This window comes from Scyliorhinus canicula, chromosome 17 (assembly GCF_902713615.1).
Source record: "Scyliorhinus canicula chromosome 17, sScyCan1.1, whole genome shotgun sequence".
NCBI classification, from domain to species: Eukaryota; Metazoa; Chordata; class Chondrichthyes; order Carcharhiniformes; family Scyliorhinidae; genus Scyliorhinus; species Scyliorhinus canicula.
Genome location: NC_052162.1, coordinates 91,250,203 through 91,254,867, shown reverse-complemented (window position 1 = coordinate 91,254,867; position 4,665 = coordinate 91,250,203).

Sequence of the window (4,665 nt, the reverse complement as noted above, 5' to 3'; positions counted from 1 at the left end):
CAACAACCTCCACCAGGACGCCTGGGTGAATTGGCACCAGACCCCCGACCCCCAAGCCCCCCCCCCCCACCACCCTCCCGCAAACAAGTATTCGCCTGGCACATACACCCAGTGCCGTTCTGTGCTCCAGCACCCCCATGTCCAGCAGTGTCACCCACGCTCTCCCCCATACTCCCCATTCCACCATCTCCCCAATCGCACCACCACCACCCCCACCAACACCTCCCCCCCAAGTGCCAACCCCCCCCCCCCCCCCCCCCCAGCCCCTATCCTCCGCGCAATGAACGCGTGTGCATCTAGTGATTCCCCTCTGCATCCCCTCAGCAGAAGTTGGCCCACAATTTATGAGAGAGGGCCCAGATGTGTGGCGGCATGACGGACATGACAACCCTCACCCTGGAGGCCGCAATGGTGGCTGATGTCAGATCTGTACCCAAAGTAGAGGTCAGCATACAGCACAGAAGTGAAGATCCACCGGCCCCCACCCAGATGACCTGTCACACGTGAGTTGTTAATGCCATCCAGGCCAACCCATCCCACTCACTGACCACATGTCCATTCTCCCACAGGATCTTCATCCGGCCGACCCGGCCCATCCGGGGTGGTTCCCCCCCACCTATCTCCCATGAGAACACCTCGGAGGAGAGCTCTGAGGATGCCACCATTGAAGAATCACAGCTGTCACCTCCACCCTCCACCACCGCAGAGACATACACAGCGGTGGCGAACGTCAGTAGCCGGGCTTCTGGGGCACATTCTGGTGAGCGTCGCACAGTTGCTGATGCACATCAGGTGGAGGCAGGAAAGCCCAGGGGAGACGGCAGTCAGAGGTTTGCTGGATCCCAGGACCAAGCAGGGTCCCAGTCAGATGTCGAGCCTCTGGATCAGGCCTACCCAGAGCTGACGCACATGCCAAGCTGCGGCCGTGAGATTCAGAGAGGGATGTCAGCAACCATCAACCAAGCAAGTCCATAGCCGATTGGAGGAGTCCCAGAGCCTACGGATGCAGGGGATGGCACCGGCAATATGTGGCACCGAGGCCAAACCAATGCAGTGAAGAGCCTCGTGCATGATGTCGATAGCATGAGTGGAGGTGTCCAAGGTGTGGCTCAGTCAGTGACGTTCATTTGTTGAGCGCCTCAACAGCATGTCCTAGTCATAGAATCTTAGAATCCCTACAGTGCAGAAGGAGGTCACTCAGCCCATTGAGTCTGCAGATTTTGGGCAACCACCAGGACAGGCAGAGCCAAATGATGCAGGGGCAGCCTGCCAGTGACATCGAACACCACGGGCTGCAGTTGCCTCCACCTCTGATGTGCATCCTGGGGACACACCGAGAAGCAGCGGTAGAGCACGGAAGGCCATGCAGATTGAGGATCACTGAGACGACACTCGGGAAGAGGGGAGTGGGTGGGGAGGGGGTAAAGACAGGTTGGATGAGTTGTATGGGAAGGAGGGGTGGGGGTGGGGGGGGGGGGTGGACTCCATTGGGGGATTGTGGGGGACATATATGTTACTGAATAGCTATTGTTGACCTCGACCAAAATGATGCCTCTGCCACTTTCTTCCACAATGTGGGCCGAGCATCAATTTTCTGCCCCACCGCCCTGAACACGGAGGTCCTGGACGACTCTTCCCAGACGCCGTCACCACCGTTTCCCCCCAACCCCACCTCCCGGCACACCACATGCAGGTGATGGGTGTGAACGAGCCCTGAGCAGCCAGGCAGGGGTCGTCACACTGTGGCTTGGAATGAGGTGCATTAGTGCTCAGCTGTTAATGGGTTATTATCACCCCCCCCCTGCCCTCGACGGTGACCCGCTGACAGTGCCACCAGAGTGCCATCACCCTGGAGTGATGTTACGCAGACTCTGGAAGCGTACGGAATGGTGAGGAGGAGGGGAAGGAGTGGGGATAGGTGAAGGAGGAGGGGGATTGGGGGGAGGGGGAAGGCTGAGGGATTGCAGGGGTTGGGGACATGGGGGAATGATGGACAAAGTCACGTCTTATGTGGAGCAGGTGAGTATCATGGCCTCCATGAGCCCTGCAGGCTTTCCGGACCCGAGCCGCTGCCACCTGTCCTCCAATCTGAATTGTGGGTCCTCCCCGGAGTCATCCTCCAGCCCCTCTTGGTCTGGTGCCTCCTCGTCCTGCTCCTTCAAGGTGGCCAAATGTTCCTCCTCCTTCACCTCCAGCACTGCCCCGTTGCTGTGCCAGGCCGTAGAGGACACAGCAGACCACCACAAAGCGGGTGACCCTCTGGGCAGTGTACTGCAGTGCAACACCAGAGCGGTCGAGGCATCGGCACCACATCTTGAGGTGTCCGATGCACTGCTCAATGACAGCCCGGGTAGCCACATGGGCCTCGTTGCAATGGATCTCCACATAAGTCACCAGCCTAAGTACTGGCGCCATTAGACAGGGCCTCAGCAAGTGCCTCTTATCCTCCAAGAGCCAACTGGCATCCTGGGGCAGTCCTCGAAGAGGCCAGGGATGACCGACTGCCCCAAGATGTAGCTGTCATGCAGACTCCCTGGGAAATAGGCAGAACAGTGGTTAGCACTGTTGCTTCACATCGCCAGGGACCCGGATTCAATTCCTGGCTTGGGTCACTGAGTGCGGAGTCTGCACGTTCTTTCTGTGTCTGGATGGGTTTTCTTCCGGTCCTCCGGTTTCCTCCCACAGGTCCCAAAAGACATGCTTGTCAGGTGAATTGGACATTCTGAATTCTCCCCCAGTGTACCCGGACAGGCGCTAGTGTGTGGCGACGAGGAGCTTTTCACAGTAATTTCATTGCAGTGTTAATGTAAGCCTACTTGTGACAATAAAGATTCTTATTATTAAATGATGCACACACGTGCATGATCTTCATGTAGAGGTAGCATAGGAGCTGGATGTTCAGGGAGTGGAACCCCTTCCGTTGTAAGGCACTCCCTGACAGCCCATTGAGCGCAAGGCGACATGCATGCCACCTATTAGCCCCTTGACTTGGGACATCCCGTCGATGGCGGAGAAACCAGCTATTGGGCATCCTGTTGGGCTTGGCCCTGACAAAGCTTATTTCATTCGCTGCCTGGGCAAACAGGACGTCCATGGCCTCACTTGTGGACTGTCGCTTGTGAGATGCCACACAAGTCCTCGATTGAGCCCTGGAATAATCCTGAGGCTTAGAGGTTCGGGACTGTGGTGACCTTGACAACCACCGCGAGCGGGTATCCTCATCCTCCACGTGATGCCAAGTCCGTAAGGACATAGCATAGGTGCTGCACTGTCCCTTGTTGAGGCGGAGCCTCCTGCAGCACGCACTGTCCGTCATCTGTTAGTAAGACCAGCGACGTTTGTGCACCTTGAGCCGTCATGGGACTCAACCTCTGGGTCCTTTCCTGGCCTGATGGGTGGCTGGGACCTCAGGGTGCGGGTCGGGGCCCTGCACATGGACCGCCACCTCAGCCTCTGTTGACGTTGCTGATGTTGCCTCCTCCGGCGTCTAGTTGCCTGGCCTGCCGGCAGCATCACTAGAGCAGGTTCCGCGGGGTCCAAGACATTGTCCACTCTGTGTTATATCTGTAAGCAATTGGTGGGGGTGTGAGACTGACAACCAGTGGTCCTCCATCCTGGGATCCTCCAGTCTCCCAATTGCCACACCCCTTCCCTCGATACGCTCTGCCCACCCACCCCCGGCTGCAGCAGGGCCCCTGACCATGTACGCCATACACCCGCACATGACCTGGATCACTGGTTCCCCTCCCTGGAGCACATGCCCACCCACGGAGATGTCCTCGCTGCTGCAGCCAAGCCCCTGGGTGTTCAGATATTGGCCACAGCATCCGTGGGTTTGCCTCCCGCAGTGACAGACACAGTGTTCAGGCCCCACGGTCCGATTGGGATGCTGGGAAATAACTCCCACATGCTATAGTGCATGCCTACCCACGGGGATGGCTAGGAATGACCCCGAAACAGGACCACATGATCCAGGGTTGACATAGGGTTGAGATACCCATCACTCCCACCCCCCCCCCCCCCTTCCAGACAAGTCCCGGCCATGGGTGGCCACCTCCTACCCCTGCCCCCCCCCCCCCCCCCCCCCCACCCCCTCCCCTCCCCTCCGCCAGTTCACCACAATCAAAGCTGGCCCCCGGGGATTCCTCCATCCCCCTCCGAGCACTGCGGCAGCAACCCTAGTGCTCCTAGTCTCGCTGTCTGGGAGTGAAGATGGCGACTCACCTCTTCAGGACCCCGCAGCAGCCATTCCACAAGCTTCACATTTTTAAAAAGGAGCACTAACCAGCGCCTGCGTGACCACCAATAAATCACAGGGGTCATTAGATAGGGGGTCGCTCCTGTTAATTGTATGGAGTTTGGGTTTAAGTGGTAATTATTGGTTTCTCGCCATGTTTAGGTGGGATCCTGATTTTGCCAATGGGTCTGGGGTGGTTAGCCTGGCGCGGTCCTCAAATTTGGCCTCTCCCATGATTTAATGGCTTAAGTGCAGCACGGCCATTAAATCGCCCCCTGCATCAGGTGAAGCTGCAGAACAGATTTTTAACCCCTGACATTAAATGAGAAATGCTTTCCACAGCCATTCAAATGAAAAATGGACAGAAAGCTCCGGTCTGCTGGAGAGATCAGTAAGCATCTGTGGGCTGATACCAGGGACTCGCCCAC